Below are 23,930 nucleotides of genomic sequence, written 5' to 3'. Positions count from 1 at the left end.
ATCTCCCCTTTTATTTATTTTGGTTTTAGAAGTGTTGCTTAGAGATATAAGGCAAGATAAAAGGATTTCGGGATTAAAAATAAAAAAAGAAGAATATAAATTGAGAGCATTTGCTGATGATTTGATAATTGTACTAGAAAACCCTTTGGAAGGAATTCATATACTGATGGACAAATTAAAAGAATTTGGACCTTTAGCAGGATTTAAGATCAACAATCAAAAAACAAAGATGTTGGTGAAAAATTTAACTTTAAGGGAACAGAAAGAGTTAATGGACAAGACAGATTTTACAATAGAAAAAAAGTTGAAATATCTAGGCATCATCATGACAAATAAAAACTCAAAGTTGTTTCACAATAATTACGAAAAATTATGGACAGAGATTAAGAAAGACTTGCTAAGATGGGATAAACTACAACTGTCATTAATGGGTAGAATATCTGTGATAAAAATGAATGTATTACCGAGAATGATGTTTTTGTTTCAAACAATACCTGTAATATCCTCTGATTTACCTTTTAAACAATGGCAAAAAGATATTTCTAAATTTGTATGGCAAGGAAAAAAACCAAGAGTTAAATTTAAATTACTTCAAGACGCTAAAGAAAGAGGAGGACTGGGATTACCAAATTTGAGACTTTATTTTGCTGCCTGCTGTTTAGTCTGGATAAAGGAATGGATCTTATTGAGGAATAAAAGACTATTGGATTTGGAGGGCCACAATCTGAAGTGGGGATGGCATGGATATCTATGGTATGACAAAGTAAAAGTAAATGTAGACTTTAATAATCATTTTATAAGACGTCCTCTGTTGAAAATATGGAATAGATACAAACCAAGGTTTTATTCGAAAATACCATTATGTGTCTCAAGTCAAGAAGCGTTTTATAGAAGAGAAATGTCTGGAAAAGAGAAATGGTTAACTTATCAAGAACTATTAGAAAATGTACATGGAGAATACATAATGAAAGAGAGAGAACAATTGATAAAGGAAGGATATAGTTTTCATTGGTTTGCCTATTTACAATTGTTAGAAAGATATAAAATGGACAAGAAAATGTATGGGTTTGAAATAAATAAATCTGATTTTGAAATAGGTTTGTGTACAAATGATGAAAACATAATTGCAAAAATGTATAAACTTTTATTGAAAATGGATATGGAGGAAGAACAAGTAAAAGAGTGCATGGTAAAGTGGGCAAAAAATTTTGGTCATAACATACAAATGGATCAATGGGAAAATATGTGGAAAAAAGGCTTGAAATTTACATTATGTTATAATCTTAAAGAAAATTTTTATAAAATGATGTACCGTTGGTACATGACTCCAGAAAAGCTGTCAAAAATGTATAGTAATGTCTCTAATGTTTGTTGGAAATGTAAACAACAAGAAGGATCTTTTTATCATATGTGGTGGTCATGTAAAAAGGCGAAATTATTTTGGGCACAGATAGGTAGGAAGATGCAAAAAATTCTAAAGATAAATATTCAGTCAAAACCAGAATTTTTTTTATTGGGTTTTATGGATAAACAAATAGAAAAGAAATATGGAAGAATAATATTATATATGATTACGGCAGCAAGATTATTATATGCACAAAAGTGGAAAATGGAATCAACACCAACAATGGAAGAATGGTTATTGAAATTAATGGACTTAGTAGAAATGGATAAATTGACATGTTTACTTAGAGAAAAATCGACAGATACATTTCTTAAGGAATGGAAACCTCTCTTAGACTTTTTGTTGAAAGATCAAAATAAAATGATGATACTGGGATTCGACGATTAATTAAGACAGCCTATGGAGAAAAGGGACTCTGTATGTATACATTAAGGGACAGGTTTGATGTATATTATATACTTATAGCTGATCTGCGACAAATCGGAAGTCAACTATTTTATTTTCATTTTTTTGTTGATGTATTGTTATGTCTTTTTGACTTTGTTTTGTTTGTTTTTGGAAAAATTTGAATAAAAATTATTAAAAAAAAAAAAAAAAGAAGGATGCAGACAAACTGGGACAAGTTCAGAGGAGGGTAACAAGGATGATTAGGGGACTGGAAACAAAGCCCTATGAGGAGAGACTGAAAGAACTGGGCATGTTTAGCCTGGAGAAGAGAAGACTGAGGGGAGATATGATAGCACTGTTCAAGTATTTGAAAGGTTGCCACACAGAAGAGGACCAGAATCTCTTCTTGACCATCCGAGACTGCAGAACACTGAATAATGGGCTCAAGTTACAGGAAGCCAGGTTTTGGCTGAACATCAGGAAAATCTTCCTAACTGTTAGAGTGGTACAACGATGGAACCAATGGCCTAGGGAGGTGATGGGATCACCAACATTGGAGGCCTGCAAGAGGCAGCTGGACAGCTGTTGGGTATGCTTTCATTTGAATTCCTGCATTGAGCAGGGGGTTGGTCTTATTGGCCCCTTCCAACTCTACTAGTCTATGATTCTATGATATTTTAAAATATTTGTACAGCTAATACTAATGCTAATACTAATAATATAAAAAGTTGGCTTTGTAGGCAAAGTTTAATTCTTCCTCGAAGGTAGGAAACATTATTTGTTTTACTAATTTATATACGGTTTTTATCAATTTTTCCTTCAGATGATACGTCAAAGCAATTTTCAGTTTAAATGTAAATATACTGCCTTCAAGTCGATTCTGACTTATGGCGACCCTAAGAACAGAGTTTTCATGAGGCTGAGAGGCAGTGACTGGCCCAAGGTCACCCAGTGCTTACAGCTTGATTTGACCTCGGATTTTTTATTAAGTGTTGTTGCCAGTTTTGATGTTGGGAGACTGTATGCAGAACAATACCGTGTGGTGATTGTAAGACGTACTCCTTACACAAAGAACACCCATTTTATGACGAAAGGTTGCAGCTTTGGGGGCTTTTTAGTTTAGAGAAAAGGCGAGTGAGAAGCGACATGTTAGAAGTATATGAATTATACTTGGCATGGAGAAAGTGGATAGAGAAAAGTTTTTCTCCCTATCTCATAACACTAGAACCCATGGGCATCCAATGAAGCTGAATTTGAAAGATTCAGGACAGACAAAAGAAAGTGCTTCTTCATGCAGCACATAGTTAAACTATGGAATTCGTTCCCACAAGAGGCAGTGATGGCCACCCACTTGGAGGGATTTAAAAGAGGATTAGACAAATGCATGGAGGATAAGGCTATTGGTGGCTACTAGCCATGATGGCTGTGCTCTGCCACCATAGTCAGAGGCAGTGTGCTTCTGAGAACTAGGTGCCAAAAGCCATAGGAGGGGAGAGTGTTCTTGCACTCGGGTCCTGCTTGCGGGCTTCCCCCAGGCACCTGGCTGGCCACTGTGAGAACAGGATGCTGGACTAGATGGGCCACTGGCCTGATCCAGCAGGCTCTTCTTATGTTCTTATTTAGAACAAACTGGAACACACATTAAGCATGAAAAAGCCCATCAGAAATCTATCTCTTTGGCTGCCTCAGGGCACAGGTTACAAAGATTTTTTTTTTTTTTAAGATAGATTAGAACTGCTCTAGTCTGCAGTGAAACACATAAAACACTGACTGGATTCCCTTAACATTACCGTGATTACTCTCTGTTATGCTAGATCTGTTTGCTTCTCTCTCTTTTTTTCCTTGGCATTTTAACAAAAGAATAGCAGTGATTCCATGTAGCATATGGAGAGTTTATATTTCAGGCTGTTGTGGGATCATCTTATTAAATGCAAATAGAGGCTCCTCACCAGGAAGGGAGGTGAACTCTGTGTATGCTTGTACCATTTATTTCTGAGGCTCATAATTCTTCAGCATGTCCCCCCCATTCAACTTAAACCCCTAAGTTTGTGTCACATATTGATCAGGTAAAATATTGCCTGGACATTTTTTTTCTCAGTAAGCCAACTGGCAAGTGCCTTGCCTTTACACTTAAAAACAGGAACAGTTCACTGGAAGATCTAGAGGCCTAAATTAAAATTCCTTCTATCTGCTGTAGACTCATTGTATAGTTTTGGGTCTGTTGCTTTGGTACACTTTCAATCTTGGGTGTAGCCAACAAGCCATGTCTTATAGCAGAAATGAAGGAACAATCCAGTGGCACTTCAAAGGCTAGTAAATGTATTATTGCATAAGCTTTCATGGATTACCAAGAATGATGCATTTGGTGAAGCAGACTCTAGCCAAGACAGCCTATGCCATAATAAATGTGTGAGCCTTTAAGGTGCTAATACTGTTGTTTTTGCTGTTTTGCTAAAATAGCACTAGGATCTACTTTACGGTTTGATGTGAGGATAAAAAGACTATAAACACTTTGATATATTTAAAATGCTATTACAAAAAGTAGCATGGTGCAAACGATGGTTCAGATGAGAACTCAGTGTGCAGAGCCTATATGTAGTAACCAATGTTGACTGCACTCTGCCTGCGCTCCCACTCGAGAAAGTCTGTCCCAGCAGGCAGCCACACATTGGATTTGCAGACGACATACATGTAAAGTCCAATGTTTATAGGCCTAAATATACTGACTGTGTCCTCCCAGATACTTTTTCTTAGATCTTTATGGTGGTTTTTTTTCATGATTCTAACCCCCTGCCCATATCCAATCAAATTAAAAATAATGGACAGCAGGCTAGAGATAGACTTTTGATTATTATCATTCTTTATTCATCAGTGGTTTTATACCCATTCCACCTCTGCTCCAAGGAGTTCAAGGTGCATTCATGTGTCTCCTTTCCCCATGTCATCCTTGCAAAACCCCTGTGAGGTAGGTTAGGCTGAAAGATGGTAACTGGCCCAAGGTCACACAGTGCACCATGGCTGATTGGTGATTTTGACTCTCATTTCGCAGGTGTAATATTTCTCCACCTTATTCCAAATACAGGAAAGAAGATGTAGAGCTGAATAAACTGGGAGCAAGGAATAATCTTTTGCCATAGATCTGGAAATTTATGAGGTCCCCTAGTTAACAGTCTTGTGTGGCCCCTTTAACCAATTCAGACTGCAGTCCTATACATATTTCATTTATCAGGGAGCAATGCCCATGGAATTCAGTGTATGTATGGTTTCTTCGGCATGAACCCACATTAGAAATTGTAAGCAACTCTGAACCAAGGAAAGACAGGAGTTCAGCTGAGTATTAATAAAACTGCAATGTTTAAATGTCCACCACTTTGTTGCAAACTAGGAGGATAGGGAGAGAATAAGAACAGGTAGAGGCCACACAATGTTTCTCTCAGCAGAGAAGCAAATGCGACATTTATGGACATCTTCTGAACCAAAGTAAGACATTTTTCAGTTTAGTTAGGTGCTAAGTATTTGTACAACTGCAATGCTTAAGTGTCCACTATTTGCAAGAGAGGAGGGTGGGGAGAAAACCAGAACAACTGGCTACACTCCTGTAAGCGCATTGGTCACGTGTCCATGACTTTCTAGCAGATCTTTCAGGTCCAATGGGCATGGTGGTGGTGGGGATAGATTTCAGTTGAATGCTAGGAGAAATAACAGTTTGACAATGGAACCAATTACATCAAGGGGTGGTATGCTCTCCCTCACTGGAGGCTGGATACCCATAAGTTGGGGGTGCTCCAGCTCTCGATTTTCTGCACTGAGCAAGAGGTTGGATTCAATGGCCTACAACCCCTCTCCCTTCTCTGTGAGTCTGTGTATTTAGGATTGCAGCCTTAATTTATTCAGAATAATTGACCACCTGCGGATTTCCTTATTCACAAAGGAAATATGGATTAGGGTCGGTTTACATGTTACAGCTACCATACTGGTGCCACTTGAAATAGTCTCCTTGTGGCAGCTACTCCTTCAGGCAGCTTTATCAGGCCATAGGTAGGCTCTACATGCAGGTGGCAAGATTGGACTAGAGAGCCAAAATGCAGCTTCCTCCTTTTAGATATTTAACTTGCAGATTCCCTGTGCAGAGGAAGCTGAACTCTAAAAAATGACAAGTCTAGTGACTCCACACGAATAGCATTTTAACAAGGCATCTCTTTTAAAAGGCAAAAAAAAAGGAACAAGATAGCCACAGTGACTTTTCAGCAACAGAGGCAAGAAAGTCCCTGGGCTCCTACTGGGAGGAAGGGCAGAATATAAATCTAATTAATTAATTAATTAATTAATTAATTAAGAGGTAGAGACATGTTATTAGTATTTAATTCCTTTCCCCCCAAACAATATTAATTTGCCTTTCCTTTTGCAATTTCTTTAAGATTTCCTACATGTTTTTATTGATCCCATAGTCACCTCATAGTTATATTTATAGACAAAATTGGTAGCTTCCAATTGGTTGCCTGGTTGGCAGGAGAAACAGTTACCTTGGTTTTTAGCACTGTGTAAATTTATGCAAGGCTGCGTGGGTGGCATATGTACTTGGCTCTGAGTTATATTTTCTTTAAAAGTCATCTTTTGATATTTTTGTAAATGGTTACAAGTTCTTTGAGATTACATTCCATCTCAAGTTTGTGATTTTATAAGTAGGTATGTGATAGCTTTCCTTAACAGATGAAACTGGCAAGTATTGAATTCCCAAGTTATGTACTATATAAGGATTAATTGCTCCCGGTATATACTTTAACCCAGTCTTGCAAATAAAACCTACAAAGAACTCTTGCCGGGGGGGTCGACACCCAAACCCAGGGCAATTGATCCCAGCCAGGCACAACCCATGCCTCCCTTACCAGGGCTGAGTTAGACCAACACCAACCCTGTAAGGTAGGTAGACTGACAACACCCCTTTAACCTGGTCAGCCACTCTGGGCCAAGGGGAAACTCAAAGTGCCAGAAATAGACCTGCCAAGGATTCCAAAAGACAAGAGCCAAAGATGCACTCCTCGTCTTGGAGCGTTAAGACAAAATACCCAACAATACAGTAGTCTGTGGCTAAATGGTCAAGGTGCTGGATTTAGAGCCAAAATCCCCCCTGCAATGAACACACACTGGTGAATAAAACTAGTAACTTTGCCCTACAGGGCAACCAGGATGATCAGGGAACTAGAAACAAAGCCCTATGAGGAGAGACTGAAAGAACTGGGCATGTTTAGCCTTCAGAAGAGAAGACTGAGGGGAGATATGATAGTACTCTTCAAGTACATGAAAGGTTGTCACACAGAGGAGGATCAGGATCTCTTCTCGATCGTCCCAGAGTGCAGGACATCGAATCATGGGCTCAAGTTACAGGAAGCCAGATTTCAACTGGACATCAGGAAAAACTTCCTGTTAGAGCGGTACAACCATGGAACCAATGAACCAGGGAGGTGGTGGGCTCTCCAATAATGGAGGCATTCAAGACTAGGCAAGCTGGACAAGCACCTGTCAGGTATGCTTTAATTTGGATTTCTGTAATGAGCAGGGGGTTGAAATTGATGGCCTTATAGGCCCGTTCCAACTCTACTATTCTAGGATTCTAGTCTTCAAGATTTTTAGTAAAATAAAGGCACAAACCCATATTTGTGGCATGTCAGTGGTCTAAGAAAAAAGAACCAACTCTCTCCTAGTTTAGAGAAGTTTCTTTGCATGGTTATTTTGAGAAAAGTTTAGTTACAGCAAGTCACTGGGATAGCTTCAATTTACAAGCTTGTTTTAATCAGTCTTTTTGGTATGTTCCCTCTCTCCCCTGAGATTTTGGGGTCACCTAATTAAAGTGATAAGCAGTAGATTTGGGCCAGACTAAAGAAAGTACAAAAATTAACTTATGGAATTGGTTGCGACAAGATCTGGTATTGGCCATGGGTTTGGGAAGGAGCAGAAAAATTAAAGGAGTAGTATAGGTCTATCAAGTTATCAGCTTATTCACCATGATAGTAGAACAGAACCTCCATACTCCGAGGAAGTGTACCTCTGGCTACCAGTGGTGAGGAGCAGAGGGCTATTGCCTTTGAGCGTTGCTTGTGGCCTTCCCAGAGGCAACTGTATGGCTCGCCAGATGCTGGAAACAGGATACTAGATTAAATGGATCTTTGGTTAAATTGAGCAGGGCTTTCTTCTGTATGTACTTATCCAACATCACTTTGTGCAGGTTTAATCACCTTTTAAACACTCTGCCATACTTGTAATGGAATGGCAAAAGGGTGGATTTCCCCACCCTTTCATTGCAAGTTTATGTCTGATTGCTCATACAGAAGACATGGGTTTGTGTTTATGTTAGTGAATCCAGAGAAAATGGGTGTGATCTTCTGTATTTGACACATCCACATATGATAAATGGGAAGATTGCTCCACACCCCATTCCATCCTGCAATCTTTTTGAATGCCAGTTGTGGTGGAGGAAGCAGCCAAGTCTGTCTTTTTCTGTATATATACACCAGGCTCAAACACAAATTGGCAACTAAGATTATATGACTATTAAGAGTTTTCCAAATATCCTCCCACCCCTATCTAAATGAAGAGATCAGTGTAATTCAAAAGCTTCCCCCATCTTCATGCTACCAGTTGGCTCAATGAAAGATATTCTTACAGCAGCAGGTGAACTATTTAGGTAGATTGCTGGTTAATAGTCAAAATGGCTGGATGCTGCATTATCGAAAGGAGGGAGATAATAGTTAGGAGTTGGTTTCTAGTGTCATGACCCCAGGCCAGGAATTCTGAAAGGCAGATTCTTTCTATGACAGCAGCCCCAAGAAGGAAATGGATCCACTCCTTGGTCCACCCCACATGGAGCTGCAGCCACTGGAGCCTGCTTCTCCTCTAAACCCCGAGGAGAAACTTCTGCCACCAGACTCTCATGCTTGCTTCACAACCTTTTCAGAACACCAGGAGAGCACTGAAGAGATATCCCCATAGCATGAAACCCCAGGGCCTAGAAGAAGCCAAAGGCTGTAGAGCATTTTAACTGGCCAGGTGCAGCATTCAGGATGTGGGGCCTTTAGTCATGGAATTCCTAGCACAGGCTATAAAAACCTGCCATTTGCTCCAGGACACTGGTGAGACTTCTTGTGTGTTCTGCCTCAGCTGCAGGACCATTGTCCATGGTGCTGATACCCACCCTACAAACCCACTACAAAGTGCTGATCTTGACTTGATTTTCTGCCTGCCTGTAACCCTGGGACTACTGACTCCCTCCTTCCTTGGGTCATCACCTATCCACAGTGGTGAGAATTTTGACGGATCAGTGTCGTGAGCCCTGCTGGAGGGGGGTGGACTAACAAGAACGAAGCGGAGGAGGAGGACGAGGAGGAGGACTTAGAGTGGGATGGTTGACCCAATGAAGGGCCAAGCGGGTAGCTGGACTCAGTAGGTGCCCCAGCTCTGAACTTTGACAGTTCAACCCCTGCAGTTCCAGATACCCCTGTGGAGAGTCAACCTGACCAGCCAGTTGTTTCCCAGCCCGATTCTCCCCCTCTTCCTGAGCCCTCGTTGCCCGCAGGCAGCCCTCCTCCCTCTGACAGGGGCTCCACCTTTGCCTTGTGCCAGGAGGTGAATGCAGCAGGAAATTCAACAGACACAGCTGAGGCAGAGTCTTCGTCTGGGTGTGCTCCCAACAGTGACAGCTAGCACACGCAAGCAGGGTGCCTGCCCAGCCTTACTTAAGCCGAGTGGAGGGGGAGTAGTTGCTGAGTCAACATCTTAGTGCAGCAAAGTTGTGCCTAGTTAGACCTAGAGAGATGCTGAGTTCTGAGTAAGTCGTAGGTGGATTCATGAAGCGCACTGAACTGAAACTTTCTCTTACTTCAATAAAAGAAAAAACATAGTGTGTCTGAGTTCTTCGAGTTTGAGCAGGACAATCAGGATATACTGATATTGAGAAATCTCTGTATGCTTTTGAATGGGATGATCACTGGAGTTTGGAGAAGGTGCCATTCCTCCAGTTTAGGGAGCGCAGCCTCTATGTTTGTGTGTGTGTGCATGCTCAAGTAACTTGCTGGGAGATCTTCTGCCTGTGGTAGGGGAGCTTCTTTGCCCCCACTTATGTTCTGTTTATATATTTGTAAATAAAGCAAATATTACAAAGATAACATATCTCCAATGTTTTCTCATCTAAAGGAAACCAAACCCAATAGCAGTACCCCTGGAACTTCTCACTGCTTAGAGAAGTGGGGGCACATAACAATATTGTTTCATCAATTCTGCATCTTCATTTCACATTGTAACCTTGGAACTAGCTTTGAATTTTAATAAGGCTCTTGCAAAGAGGGGCAAGTGGTGGAGGGAGCTTGTCTCCCAATGCAAATCTCTGGATTAGGGCCAGTAGACAAAATACAAATCCCAAGATTGCATACCCTCCAGTTAAACCCCTATGCAATGGGGACACAAATCGAATTGAAATGAATGGAGGTAGCTCAAGGACAGGGCTGGATCATACCCTGACATATATTGTGCTGGATTAATTTAATTTATGTATTTTAGTGCCTTCAAGCACTTCTACCGTGCATCAGCTCGAGGGCTGATTCCCTATTTATCCACTTCTTCTCTGACAGTCTTTATGAAAAGATTCAGGCATTTTTTAATTAGTTTGTTTCTGGAGGTGACCTGCCTTGTGATATAATACGCGCAGAACAAATATATCTTCAGCGCAGCAGCATGCAATGTGAAGAACATGGAATTCAAAACTTACCGTAGGCAAATGGTCAGAATTTCAACTTCAGAGGCTATTCAGGTCAGTCATTTGTTTGAGATATTGAGTTGTATTCAACTAAGTCCTCTTAGAGCAGACCCATTAAAATTACTGAAGCTATGTTAGTCATGTCCATTAACATCAATGGGTCTACTCTGAGTAGGACTAGGGTTGAATGCCACCCACTGTTCTTTATATATTATTATTATTAATCGTAATAAGGATCACACACACAGTTGCTACATTTTGCCTAACATACTATCTCATCATTTCTTTTTTAACGGCTTGTAGAATCATAGAATAGTAGAGTTGGAAGGGGCCTATAAGGCCATCGAGTCCAACCCCCTGCTCAATGCAGGAATCCGACTTAAAGCATATTTTTTTTAATAATGTTTTTAACCCTTTTTTAAGGTTGTTTTTTTAAATGTTTTTAATGCTGTTTTGTTTTAATGTATTTTAAGATCTGTTTTATGATGTTTTAAAGTGTTTTAGTGCTTTGTTTGCCGCCCTGGGCTCCTGCTGGGAGGAAGGGCAGGATACAAATGAATTAAATTAATTAATTAATAATAAATAATACACAACAGTTGTATGGCTACTTGCACATTGCCAAAAAAGAGGACAAAAAAGGACACTTTTTTTAAAAAAAAGCATATATATATATATATATAAATTGCATATTTATATGCATAGACTCAAATTTAGAAGTAATTACTTTAAGGCAGCGGTACACCTCACTATACTGGTGGAAGACTTCGGCCATGTGACTATGTGCCTGCTCAGTCTGCTGCTGCTGCTGCTGGGCAACTTCAAGGCTCCTCCTGCTCTCCCATTTTATAGGAGCACAGGAAGCTGCCTTATATTGAGTCACACCATTGGTCCATCTAGCTCAGTACTGTCTGTAGTGATTGGCAGCAGCTCTCCAGGATTTCAGAGAGGCTTCTCTCCTAGTCCTACCTGGAGATGCCCTTGAGGATTGAAACGGGAATCTTCCAGATACAAAGCAGATACTCTGCCACTGAGCTATGGCCCTTCTCCAAAGTGAATCTTATGGTTCTTTATCTTTAAACTGGCCTTGGACTGGGCAGCCCTGCTAATAGAGAACACCATCTTATAGAGGACTATCCTTTGTAGAGCAGGACATGTGGCCAACCTAATTTTTTTGTATGCTTCTAAATGATGGCAATTTAGAATATAGGCAAACATGCTTGCCAAATATATATTAACCAATACTGGAGGGTGGGGAATGTAATTGTTGCAATTTGAATTTGCTTGCTAGTATTTTAATTTGCATTCTCTAATTAAAATTCTCTCTGTAGTCCTACTCGCGTTAGAATGGACAATAATTATGGGCCATAGCTTAATGGTAAAGCACATGGTTTGCATGCAAAAGGACCCAGGTTCTGTCCCCAGCATCACTAGTTAAATAATAATACAATTTTATTTAGCAGACGCCCATCTGTCCGGCTGAACGGACACTCTGGGCGACGTACAATATAAAATACAATCTGCTCATATACATAATCATCACATTATTAATATCATAACATCTCATCTGAAGACCATCTTACATTAATATAGTGTAAAACCTAACCCACCCCAGAGATCCCATAGGCCTGCCTGAAGAGCCAGGTCTTCAAGGCTTGGCGAAAAGTCAACAGGGAGGGGGCATGCCGAAGGTCAAAGGGAAGTAAGTTCCAGAGGGTGGGGGCCACGATCGAAAAAGCCCTCTCCCTGGTCCGCACCAACCTAGCTGTCTTAGTCGGTGGGACCGAGAGAAGGTCCTGTGAGGCTGATCTTGTTTGGCGGCATATTTGGTGATACTGGAGGCGCTCCTTCAGATAAACTGGGCCGGAACCGTATAGAGTTTTAAAGTTTAAAACCAACACCTTGAATTGGGCCCGGTATACAACTGGCAACCAGTGTAATTCAATCAACACTGGGGTGATATGATCGCGGCGGCAGGTCTGCTTTATTAAGCGTGCCGCCGCGTTTTGTACCAGCTGGAGTTTCCGGACAGTCTTCAAGGGTAACCCCACGTAGAGCGCATTACAGTAGTCTAATCGAGAGGAGATCAGGGCATGTATCACTCGTGGGAGCAGATGTATGGGAAGATAGGGTCGCAGCCTCTGTACTAGATGAAGTTGGTAAAAGGGTCAGGTGTTAGGAAAGATCCTTGCCTGGAGCCCTGGACAGGTGCTGCCAGTCAGAGTAGATGGTCGAATACTCTGACCCAGTATAAGGTAAGGTAGCTTCCTATGTAACTGGATGTAGGGGCATTGGGGAAAGAAGAACTGAACTGGGCAGGTTGATTTTTAAATGAATTTTAAAATGTTAGTAAGACTCTTGATTAGCTTTTTTTAAGTATCACTCCATTTGAATATTTTCAGACTTAAAATTCTGAAATTGCCAAATTCAAATGTGTCTGTTTTTTTTTTTTAATGGTTTTGTTTTATCACCATCTGAAGCATGAACATGATCCTGGCTGGAATAAAGGCAGCTCAGAGATGAGTAATTGAATGTATGAACCTCCACAGATCCACCTTGAAAGAGAAGGGAATCCACAGGCTGGCCTAGGGAGGAGATGGGTAACCTGCTGCCCTCCAGAGAGCAGCTATCTGGGGCTATCATCCTTGCTCATAGGCCTTGCTGGCTGGGGCTGATGGCAGTTGGAGTCCAACAACATCTGAAGGGCTACCCCTGCCCTAGTGGAAATGGCTTATTGGGGACCTTGGCCCCAGTTTTGTTTTTTGTTTCTTTGTTTTTACTTGTGACAAGAAATCATCTGATTATTCCCCTATATTCTGAAGCAGGGCTATAATTTATTTTATTAACATATTCATATGTCACTTTTTCAACAACATCTGGGGCCACAGGTGCCTCATCCCTGATTTAGGGCTTTAAAGGATCATCATCACTGGCAATTTGCATTGGGATTGGAAAAACATTGGCAACCAGTGAAGACTAAGCAGTATTGGAGTAATATGCTCCAAATATCCAGCTCTCTCTAGCAATTGGGCTGCAGAATTCTGAACCAGCTGCAGTTTTTGGACTGTCTTCAAAAGCAGCCCAAGCAAGGTGCTATAATTCAGTATGGATGCACCCAAAGCATGTGTGACAGTGACCAGTTCAGACCTGCCTTCAGCAGCTGCCACAGCCTCACCACTACACTGAGCTCCTGCCCTGCTTCAGATGGCTGAGTTTGGGAGCATCAATTTGCTACCGTGACCCTGATGTTGCATCCCTGTGGGACACTGTAAGAAATTAAAACAATGGTGCCAAGCCACCCAGTACTGATTTCAGCACTAGTGCTGCTGCCACTGCCAGATAAGCCTTCTGGCAATGGAGACTGGTGGCTCCGATGTCAGTGGGGCAGTAAATCCACTAACCCTGGAGTGGATTCACTGCCCCACCGACACTGGAGCCACCAGTCTCCACTGCCTTCTGGGGCCCACAGAAGTAATGTAGGACAGGACAACAAGAAGTGGTGCGAGGGGGGGGGAGGCGCAAAGCTGTTACCACCCTGGGCCTGATCTGCCTTTTCAACATGGCAGATGGCACACCAGTCAAAGCTATGCAAAGACATTCTTGGCCACAATGGCAATCTTGCCCTAGGAACAATTCATCTGTCCACTAGACCAGTAGTTCCCAATGTGGGGGTCAGGACCCCCGGACGCCCACAAAGTCATCGCAGGGGGGTTGCAAAGAGCCAAGAGAAGAATTATTTATTAATTAAAAATAATAATTAATGGCTGCTCTGTGCAGCACCAACTCGCAAGCCTGCACTGCGTGTGCACACAGTTGGTACTAGGGGAGAGCAGGTCTCTTGTGCCTTAACCGCTGTGTGGCAGGCAGAAATTAAACAGAAATTCAATTAGGCCTTTTTTAGTATGGAAATATAATTATGGGGAAAACTTCACCTGTTGACATTCTGTCTGTTAGATATATTACTATAGTCATATGGACCTTCCTGACCCAAGTGCTGAAGAGAAGACATTGTTGCGTACAGATGGAACACTTGAAACCAGAGTCCAAATGCCCTGGCATCAACCAGGCTCTGTTCATCACTCTGGGTGGTTTACTTTTATCTTCTTCCTTTCCTTTCCTTCAAAATTTTTTAAAAGTTGCATGTATTGCTATAACCTGCCCTGGGACCTGCTGGTGAAGGGCAGGTAATTAATATTATCATCATATTTGGTTTTGTGATATAAAAAGTGACATTATTTACTGCTGCATTATGTATTTTTTCAATTAACAGAGACTTAAATTACAACAATTAATGTGGGTGTTGCAAAAAAATTTTAGGTTACAAAGGGGGTCCCATACTGATAAAGGTTGGGAACCAGTGCACTAGATCCAAGCTCTTTATTGCTACACAGACACACGCAGTTGCAATGTTGCTTATTCCTACATCTTCTTTTACTTAAACATACCATAGGGAAGAAAAGAGTAAAAAAAACCCTCTTATCCAATGAATATTCAGGACCAAACAAGAAAGCATTTTGTGACTGACTAAAGCAGAGAAAATGAAAATATTGCCAAACTTTTAACCTGTATTTATTGAATGAGTGGTCCTCAGACAAAGGATTTCCTTCCAGGTCACTAGCTTCATTGGGTTCATGAATGTCCATATCTGATACTACTCTCAGCGCCGAGTTCCCAAAAGATATGCCTGTGAAACTTCTGGTCAACACACCTGGATTAGAACAAAGACATTACTTTAATTGTTGGTGCTGGATTCAAAGCCACTCTAGTTCAACAGAAAACCATTTATTTAGGTTTGGGGGGTTTGCATGCTTTTCAGCCCTGTTGGATTCCCAAAGCAAAATACAGTTAAAAATGGTTAGCAATATGAATATCAATAAGAAGCAGAGGCCTACGGCCATACTACCCTGAACACGCCCGATCTCGTCTGATCTCAGAAGCTAAGCAGGGGCAGGCCTGGTTAGTGCTTGGATGGGAGACCGCCTGGGAATACCGGGTGCCGTAGGCTTAGAGGAAGGCAATGGTAAACTACCTCTGAATACCTCTTACCATGAAAACCCTGTGAATATATCCGAAAAAGGTTCATGGACATGAAGGCATATAACAACAAGCAAAGAGATGTAACAAACTCAAGAGCTGTCTAACCCCGTATTGTCTCCTCTGTCTCATACCAGTTATACCTAGTCTCAGCAAGAAGGGCCTTTCCCATATCCTGCTACTTGATCTTTTTAACTGGAGATGCCAGGGGTTGATCCCAGATTCTTTTGCAGGAAAAGTAGATACTCCAGCAGAGCTGCAGCCTGTCCCCTGATCAGTGGGAATCTTTCTGTGTGTTTGATTGGGATAACCATCTAAAACTAAGGAGGGTCTCTCTCCCATCCTCCCTCCCTTCCTCTCACACACACACATAGCTAAGGGGCAGAGAATGACATAAACCTAAGGGGTGTGTGTATGTGTGTGTGTGTGTGTGTGTGTGAGAGAGAGAGAGAGAGAGAGAGAGAGAGCAGTTTGGAAGAGTTGGGGGAGTCAGCAATAGTCAGAGCTTGGAATATTACTTTTAAAAGTAATAAATTACAGCTACAATTACATGGCCCAAAAAGTAGTAATTACTGTTACAATTACAGTTGCTCTGAAAGTAACTGATTACTTTACTTATTCTCAAAAGTAATGACTACAATTACATTTCAGTTACTTCTTTTAAAAAACACCTACAAAGTGCTGGTCTTGGCTGCCACACATCTAAGTAGACTAAAACATTAAAAATAAACACACACACACAGAGGTAGTAGAATAACTCTTTTTATCCATAAGATAGCAATGGTGGTCTCTCTGCTGGTAAGGGAGGTGGGGAGGGAGGCAGAAGCCACTACTCAGATCTTTGAATGTCATACCAAGTGCAACCCCCCCCAACACGCAGCCAGCAAGCATAATCTCTCTCACTTATCCACCTCCTGGACCCTGCCTTGCCACCAACTAAGGGACACTCACCCAAGCAAACATTTCCCCCTGAAATGCAAAAAGGTTAAAACACTGCAAATGCAGCACAGTAACCAGAGAGGGTGGTGGAGGCCACTTTATGTGCCAAGTGCAAACACAGTATTCTCTCTCTCTCACACACACACGTTGTCATCTTTCACCTCCACAGTTCTTTATCTCCATTCTCCTGCTGCCTCCTTCTCCTCCTTTATCCATGTTCTTGCCTTCCGACTCCTTTTTTCCTCCACTCAATTCTTCACCACCACCATCCCTTGTTTTAAACATTTTTTTTCCACTCCACCCTGTCGCACTCTCCACCTCCTCCCTCGTAGCCTCCTACCCACCCACAGAGCACGAGGGAAGAGTGATGCTGCACAGAAGCCCAGTTTGAGGCACATGATTTTCATCCACAAACTGGAGGAGCAGAAGACTTTCTCTGCTTCCCCCCGCCAAGAACTGCCGAAAAGTAATGCTGGAAACATTACAATTATTCCACAAAGGTAATAAAATTACTCCTAGTTCTATTACAATCAAAATGTAAAGGAATTACCCACTCGATCCTCAAAAAAGTAATGAATTACAAGTAATTCGTTACTTGTAACAAATTACTTCCAAGCTCTGGAGATAGTTGTGAGCTGACTGAAAACATTGGGACTGAGAGTCTCTTTCTCTGGGGAATTCTGATGTTGTGTAGAAGATCTGCTACATTGTAGAATTGCCTGCTGTTTGCCTCCACATATGTTCTGTTAGTATGGCTATCATTAGCTATTGATGCCTATATATTGTTATAGGAATTGCGGTTTGGTATGGATGATGCCTTTGGGACCCCTCCAAGCCTGCAATTCTGTATCTAGGAGGTTGGGATTTGTAGTGGAAGGAACCTGCTGAACTGGTCATACTCTTTGTTATGGTAATGGGTCTGTCCAAGTTTGTCAAGTACCCTATTTAGATGTCCAAAGACTTGGTCAGGAGCACACGTGTTCCCACAGGAACAACTGGCTGGTGATGCTCTTTCTGGAGGAAGGGCTAGGGCTTCCTCCCCACTCACCTGGCTAGTTTGATATGGAGTTGAGAGGAGACAGAGAGGATTGACTGCTCTCTGTGCTGAATCCAAACCTATGGCTTTGGGGACTTTCCTAGAAACCTAATGGGGAAGCAAGATCTGCTAGCGTGTTAATGCTGGGAGCTCTTTCATCTTATGCTTAGGTTGTATATATGTGTAAAAAAAAATATCCTAAAGACACCACAGTCTCCAGTGACCTTGGAAACCGAACTCTGGGTAAGCTCTGGATCCACCAGAGAATGGGGTGTACAAAACAATATTATTTCCAGTATTGGAGACAGTATGTCTCCAAAGACCATTTGCTGGGCCACAAAGTGCTGTTTCTGGACTCTTCCCATAGGCATTTAGTTGACCACTGTGGGAACAGGATGCTGGACTAGATGGGCCTTTGATCTGATCCAACAGAGTCCTTCTTATGTACATATATTTACGGAATAATCTCCTAGATGAGGTGTGCCTGGCGCCAACACTGTTATCTTTTCGGCGCCAGGTCAAGACTTTCCTCTTCTCCCAGGCATTTTAGCATGTGTTTTTAAATTGTTTTTTATGTGTTTCTAAATTTGTATATTTGTTTTTAATGTTTTTAATTGTTGTAAACCTCCCAGAGAGCTTTGGCTATGGGGCGGTATACAAATGTAATAAATAACAACAACAATAACAATAACAATAATTTGAAAAGAAAGCAGACTTCACAGAAACACAGTAAGTATCCAATGCTCTCTCATCCAAAGAAAACTGCCACTGAGCAGCTCTGTCTCTCAAACTTCTCACTTCTCAGGGAAGGGCAGAATTCACAACATTTTAATCTAGATGTCTTGGCAAAAAAAGTGCTTTGGTGCAAATGTTGGCAGGATTTAAAAATGAAATAGAGCAAAATGGTATCTTTGAGGATACTGAATGAAGGCTAGAAACTTTTCTAAAGATGCTGTAGCTTCCTGAAAGAGGCCTTTCCCCCAATTTACTCCTTAGTATGATATTCTGTGGGCGGTGTTCAATGCTAATCCTACTCTGAGCAGGCCCACTGAAGTTAATAGATAAAACTAACTTAGGTTAATTAATGTCCATAGATCTACTCTGAGTAGGTCTTAGTTGGCTACAACCCTTGAATATTTGTGAAACATAGTTTTTGCTTTTGCATCCTTATCAGCATGATAAACCTGTCTAGTAAATCATAAGGAGGAAAAATAGAGAGATGCATGTTTGTCTGTTCATAGGTAAATTATAGTAAATAGTCTGTTGTTTTATTGCATAATTGTATTTGCAACTGTCAGTTTTAAAGATAATTAAGTTTACAAGTGTGAAATAATGGAGGCGCAAGCAGTGGCTATTTCAGAAGTCAAGTTAGTTTTGGAATAATATTCTTGAATCAGCACACCTTGGTATGCATTTGTTTACTGAAATGCAGCTGTTATATTTAGAAGAAATAACTATAGAAAACCTGTTGGGTTCTTTAATTTTCTCTTTTTATTAGATGTGTGTAATCAAAATAATGAACCCACAAACGATGTACAATCTTTGGGTAAATCAACCCCCCCACGCACACACTTCAAGTAACATGAGTTAGTAAAGCTAAAATACACATTACCTCAGCCTGCTTGAGCTAGAATAGGCTGTACTCTGAAACATACTAGGAAGGAAACCTATTGAACACAGTGTGCAAAGATGCTTAGGAGATGTTAAGCTTATCCAGTTTCCCTGAGGTAAATGGGATTAAGGCTGCAGTCCAATGCAGCCATCCCATCAATTTGGTTTAGGTGTTGTGATTTGACCTGTGAAATCTTTTCCTGATGTATATAATATTGCTGTCCCTGATGTTATGTTGCTAGCAACCTGCTTGTATCAATTGTTCTGCTGACCATTCCCTTCTTCAGTAACAGTTGTAGGTATGGTTTCATATAATAACGACATCCTGTGACTTAAAATATGGTAGAGCATGCATGAACATAACTGACATCTATCTATGTATCTCATAGGCAACATATCTGTGAATTACTACTGAATAATCCACTGAAACATAGAAAACAAAGGGGCCACTACATAATCAGATGTCTTTCTTTCTTTCCTTAACTTGACCACGTTTTTTTAATCAACTGATGGGCTATTCAGCACTGGTGATAATCTCAATTTAATAAAAAGGATACAATGAGAACTGGGAGACCTATGTACGCCACCTTGAGCTCCTTGGAGGAAAGGTGGGACATAAATGCAATAATAAATAACTAAATAATGTATGGTTATTTGAGCGGTAATAACTATTTTACCACCACTGCTTTAAATTACATACACAACCACATTCTCTTGATGCATCTCTGTTGCATTTCTTCTCCTGGGTTTCTCTGTTTTAACAAGGAGCTATAAAGAGAGCAAATGCCAGCCCAAGAGAGAAAGTAACTTCTAAATATAGACTGTTAGGGTGGAAGGATTTGAAGACACTGCCGATAACGCACTTGGAACATTTCAGAGCAGGACCTATGACCTTACCTTGATAGTCAAGGAGAATGGAAATGAGCAAATGGGGGCAGACCTCCTTCAGCACGGAACAGAAACTGGACAAGGCACTGGGGCCTTTGCAAGTGAGTTTCTCCAAAAAATATTCAGCTTGCTTCTCGCCGCACTCCCGGGACAAAATGTCTTTGTACTCCTCCAAGGAAAAGATTCTCTCACATACCAGATATGACAGTACTTTCTGCACATCCAGCTCTGCTTCAATTCTCTCCCTGTGGTTGCTTAGGATTTCAGCAAGCCAGTCGTTCCTCTCTCTGTTTTCTTTTTTTGTTGGTTTTGCACAGTTATAAAACCAAGACTGAGCTGACCATCCAAACATGTTTGCATTTAGGCTAAAAATAAAAAAAGGTATTCCAACTCTTCGTCGGCTGTGCAGGCTTTAGCAGGAGATGGACGCATAATGTGGACAGAGGGAATGCAAGCACATATTGCCTGCCTATAGTAACTGCAATTCTGCTGGAACAGAGAAGGCCTATGTCAAATTATAAAATGGGGGGGGGGAGGATGTCCACGCACAGTGCTTGCCACCCCCTAAGAGGATTACTTTACACTAATTAGCCCTTTACAAACGTGAATAATCATCTCTGCAACCATAATGAGGGAGACGGAGAAATAGCTGGCTATGGTTACTTTATAATTCTGTAACAATTCTTGAAAAAAATGCCCTGTTTTGTAAGAAGAAAGGACTTTTTGAAGAAGACAGAATATCAGATGACTCACCCATAGCAAACTGGTATTAAAGCAAGAGACAAGTAAAGGATGTGTCTTCAGGTGGATAGCAAATTGGACATTCAGGGGGAGGGGAACCACCACCCAAATCCTAGCATGGTTGGTTGGTGATTGCTCCTTTTAAGTAATATTTCATAGGCAATATGTTATGTGTAACACATTTATGAGCAGAAAAGCCTAGGAACCATTCGTGTGTATTGTTCCTAGGCGGAGGGAGGAGGAGAGGGGTTTTTCCCCTTGAAGCCTGATATTGGTAACTTTTATCTTTGAGCATGTCTTTCATGAGTGCTGGTAAATTGTTTTAAAAAATGAAATGAAGTAAAATAAACCCTCATGTGAAAGCTGGACAGGGAAAAAAGCTGATAAGAGAAAAATCAACGCATTTGAAATGTGGTGTTGGAGAAGAGCTTTGCGGATACCATAGATTGCAAAAAAGACCAATAATTGGGTGTTAGAACAAATTAAACCAGAACTATCACTAGAAGCGAAAATGATCAAACTGAGGTTATCATACTTTGGACACATAATGAGAAGACATGATTCACTAGAAAATAAAATAATGCTTGGAAAAACAGAAGGGAGTAGAAAAAGAGGAAGGCCAAACAAGAGATGGATTGATTCCATAAAGGAAGCCACAGACCTGAACGTACAAGATCTGAACAGGGTGGTTCATGACAGATGCTGTTGGAGGTCACTGATTCATAGGGTTGCCATAAGTCGTAGTCGACTTGGAGGCACATAACAACAACACTTAATGAATTAGGATTAAGAGGTGAGATTCGTACAGCTCCAGTGTAGGTGTTCTGCCAGCAGTCAATTATTCACTGAGGATCATGCTTGCATAACATCCTCTCTTAACATGTAAATGTCTGAAATCTGCAGCAGGTGATTGTATGTTTGGTCTGTTTGCTTTCTACAGGATTTTTTTAGACATTCATACTGCCTCTATCACCAGGGGCACCTCCTTTCCTTAATCATCAGATTGTCACCTTCAGCCCTCTCTGCACAAGGTATATTTTCACATACCTTTTTGTTATTTCCCATTGCATCCATTATTTCCTTCATATGTACAACTTGGTCTACAGCTCCCAACAACCTCAGCCAGCTCTGGAGGACACCAGGATGGTGAAGATTGGCCTACAGCTCACCATGTCTTCTGATTTTGCTTGCAGACCTAACAGTTGATGAGGGCTGGGATAGCTCTGCCCTTTTATAATAGAATCTAATGTGAACAGAATGATCTCAGCACTTATCATGGCTGGTGTGAAAAGGTGTCCAGAAGTAGACTAGGTGCCCTCTGGCACCCTATTGTATAAATCAGTTTTGTCATGGGGGAAAAATTAGATTCAGCTCACATTTAAAGCTGAATTTTTCAAATTCGCACTTCCCGAAACAACATGAGACCCGAAACAGCATTTCTCTGAATTTTGTGATGCAGTTCTCCAACCAACCAACCAACATTTGAAAAAATGCATATATTAGTGGAAAGTGTGCATAAAAATTAACATATTAGTGAAAATAGCATACAAAAATGCATTATATTAGGAGAAATTGCAAAAATGTGTACATTAGTAAAACTGCATACAAAAATGTGTTTATTATAAGAAGTTCTCACTAAAATGCTGGATATTTTTTTTTTAGTCACAAACAGAAGTTAAGATTGGAAAAAATGAGAAACCAAGAGAACTGACAGATCCTTCCAACCCTACAGCTATGATGGGAAGGTGGTAGGTATTCTGAGTAGAAATGCAGCCATGGGAGGGTATGCTTGGCCTTTTCTTCACAATCTGGTTTTATTGTACATTTATTGTGTACTTCCTCCAAGGAGCTCAGAGTACTGTACATAGCTCTGGAATATAAACCTGGCTGTCAGGGCCCGCTCCAGGCATGACAGGGCCCTTGGGCACCAGCATGCCCTGGGACCCTCCACTCCCCTTCCGTGATCCGCAGAAACAGCCGCAGGAGGGATCACAGGACAGGAGCTTCTGAGCCGCCCACCATCCCATCCCATCCCCCCCGCTTCATCTACCTTTCTGCTTTTTTTGCGGCTGCGTGCACTGTGCGTGTAGCACGCATGCGTGCCATCAACCAAGATGGTGGCAGAGGCTTCAGCCCCTTAGGGAAACCTTGGCCACCATCTTGATTGATGGGAAACTGCAATAAACAGTGGAGAAAAATCTAAGTGAAGCAGGGGGATGGCGGGTGGTTCGGAAGCTCTTGTCCCACAATCCACGGCTCCTGTCCTGCTTCCGCGGATCATGAAAGGAGAGCAGAGGGCCCGCTGCAGCTCCAGCGGCCCTCGGGCCAGTGCCCCACCTGTCCACCCTTTAGAACAGGCCCTGGTGGCTGTCCTTGGGTCTAGTTTGCTACTAATCACTACACCATATCGACTCTTATTTATTTATTTATTATTTTATTTATATCCCGCCCTTCTTCCCAGCAGGAGCCCAGGGTGGCAAACAGAAGTGCTAAAAACACTTTAAAACTTCATAAAAACAGACCTTAAGAACATAAGAACATAAGAAGAGCCTGCTGGATCAGGCCAGTGGCCCATCTAGTCCAGCATCCTGTTCTCACAGTGGCCAACCAGGTGACCTTAAAATACATTAAAACAAAACAATGTTAAAAACATTTTTAAAAAACCTTTAGAAACATCTTTTAAAAAGGGTTAAAAACATATTTAAAAAACCACTTATTAAGAAGCAATTCTAACACAGACGCAGACTGGGATAGGTCTCAACTTAAAAGGCTTGTTGAAAGAGGAAAGTCCAAGGTGCCGAAAAGATAGCAGAGATGGTGCCTACCTAATATTTAAGGGGAGGGAATTCCACACAGTAGGTGCCACCACACTAAAGGTCTGTTTCTTATATTGTACAGAATGAACCTTCTGATAAGATGGTATCTGCAGGAGGCCCTCACCTGCAGAGCACAGTGATTGACTGGGTATGTAAGGGGTAAGACGGTCTTTCAGGTATCCTCGTCCTGAGCTGTATAGGGCTTTATACACCAAAACTAGAACCTTGAACTTGGTATAGTAGCAAATGGGCAGCCAGTGCAATTCTTTCAGTAGCAGGGTGACATGTTGGTGATACCCTGCCCCAATTAGCAGTCTCGCCACTGCATTT

At 41.4% G+C, this 23,930-nt stretch overlaps 1 non-coding gene across 1 annotated transcript; it reads left to right on the top strand.

The window, feature by feature from the left end:
* The first annotated feature begins 15,421 nt into the window (after positions 1–15,421).
* On the top strand, positions 15,422–15,540 carry LOC133370169 (5S ribosomal RNA). The gene has a single exon (XR_009759089.1). It is a non-coding gene; the product is annotated as a 5S ribosomal RNA (ribosomal RNA).
* Positions 15,541–23,930: the final 8,390 nt, after the last annotated feature.

This window comes from Rhineura floridana, chromosome 14 (genome assembly GCF_030035675.1).
Source record: "Rhineura floridana isolate rRhiFlo1 chromosome 14, rRhiFlo1.hap2, whole genome shotgun sequence".
NCBI lineage: Eukaryota > Metazoa > Chordata > Lepidosauria > Squamata > Rhineuridae > Rhineura > Rhineura floridana.
The sequence above is the reverse complement of the archived record's forward strand: the minus strand, read 5'-3'. Positions and strand labels throughout refer to the sequence as shown.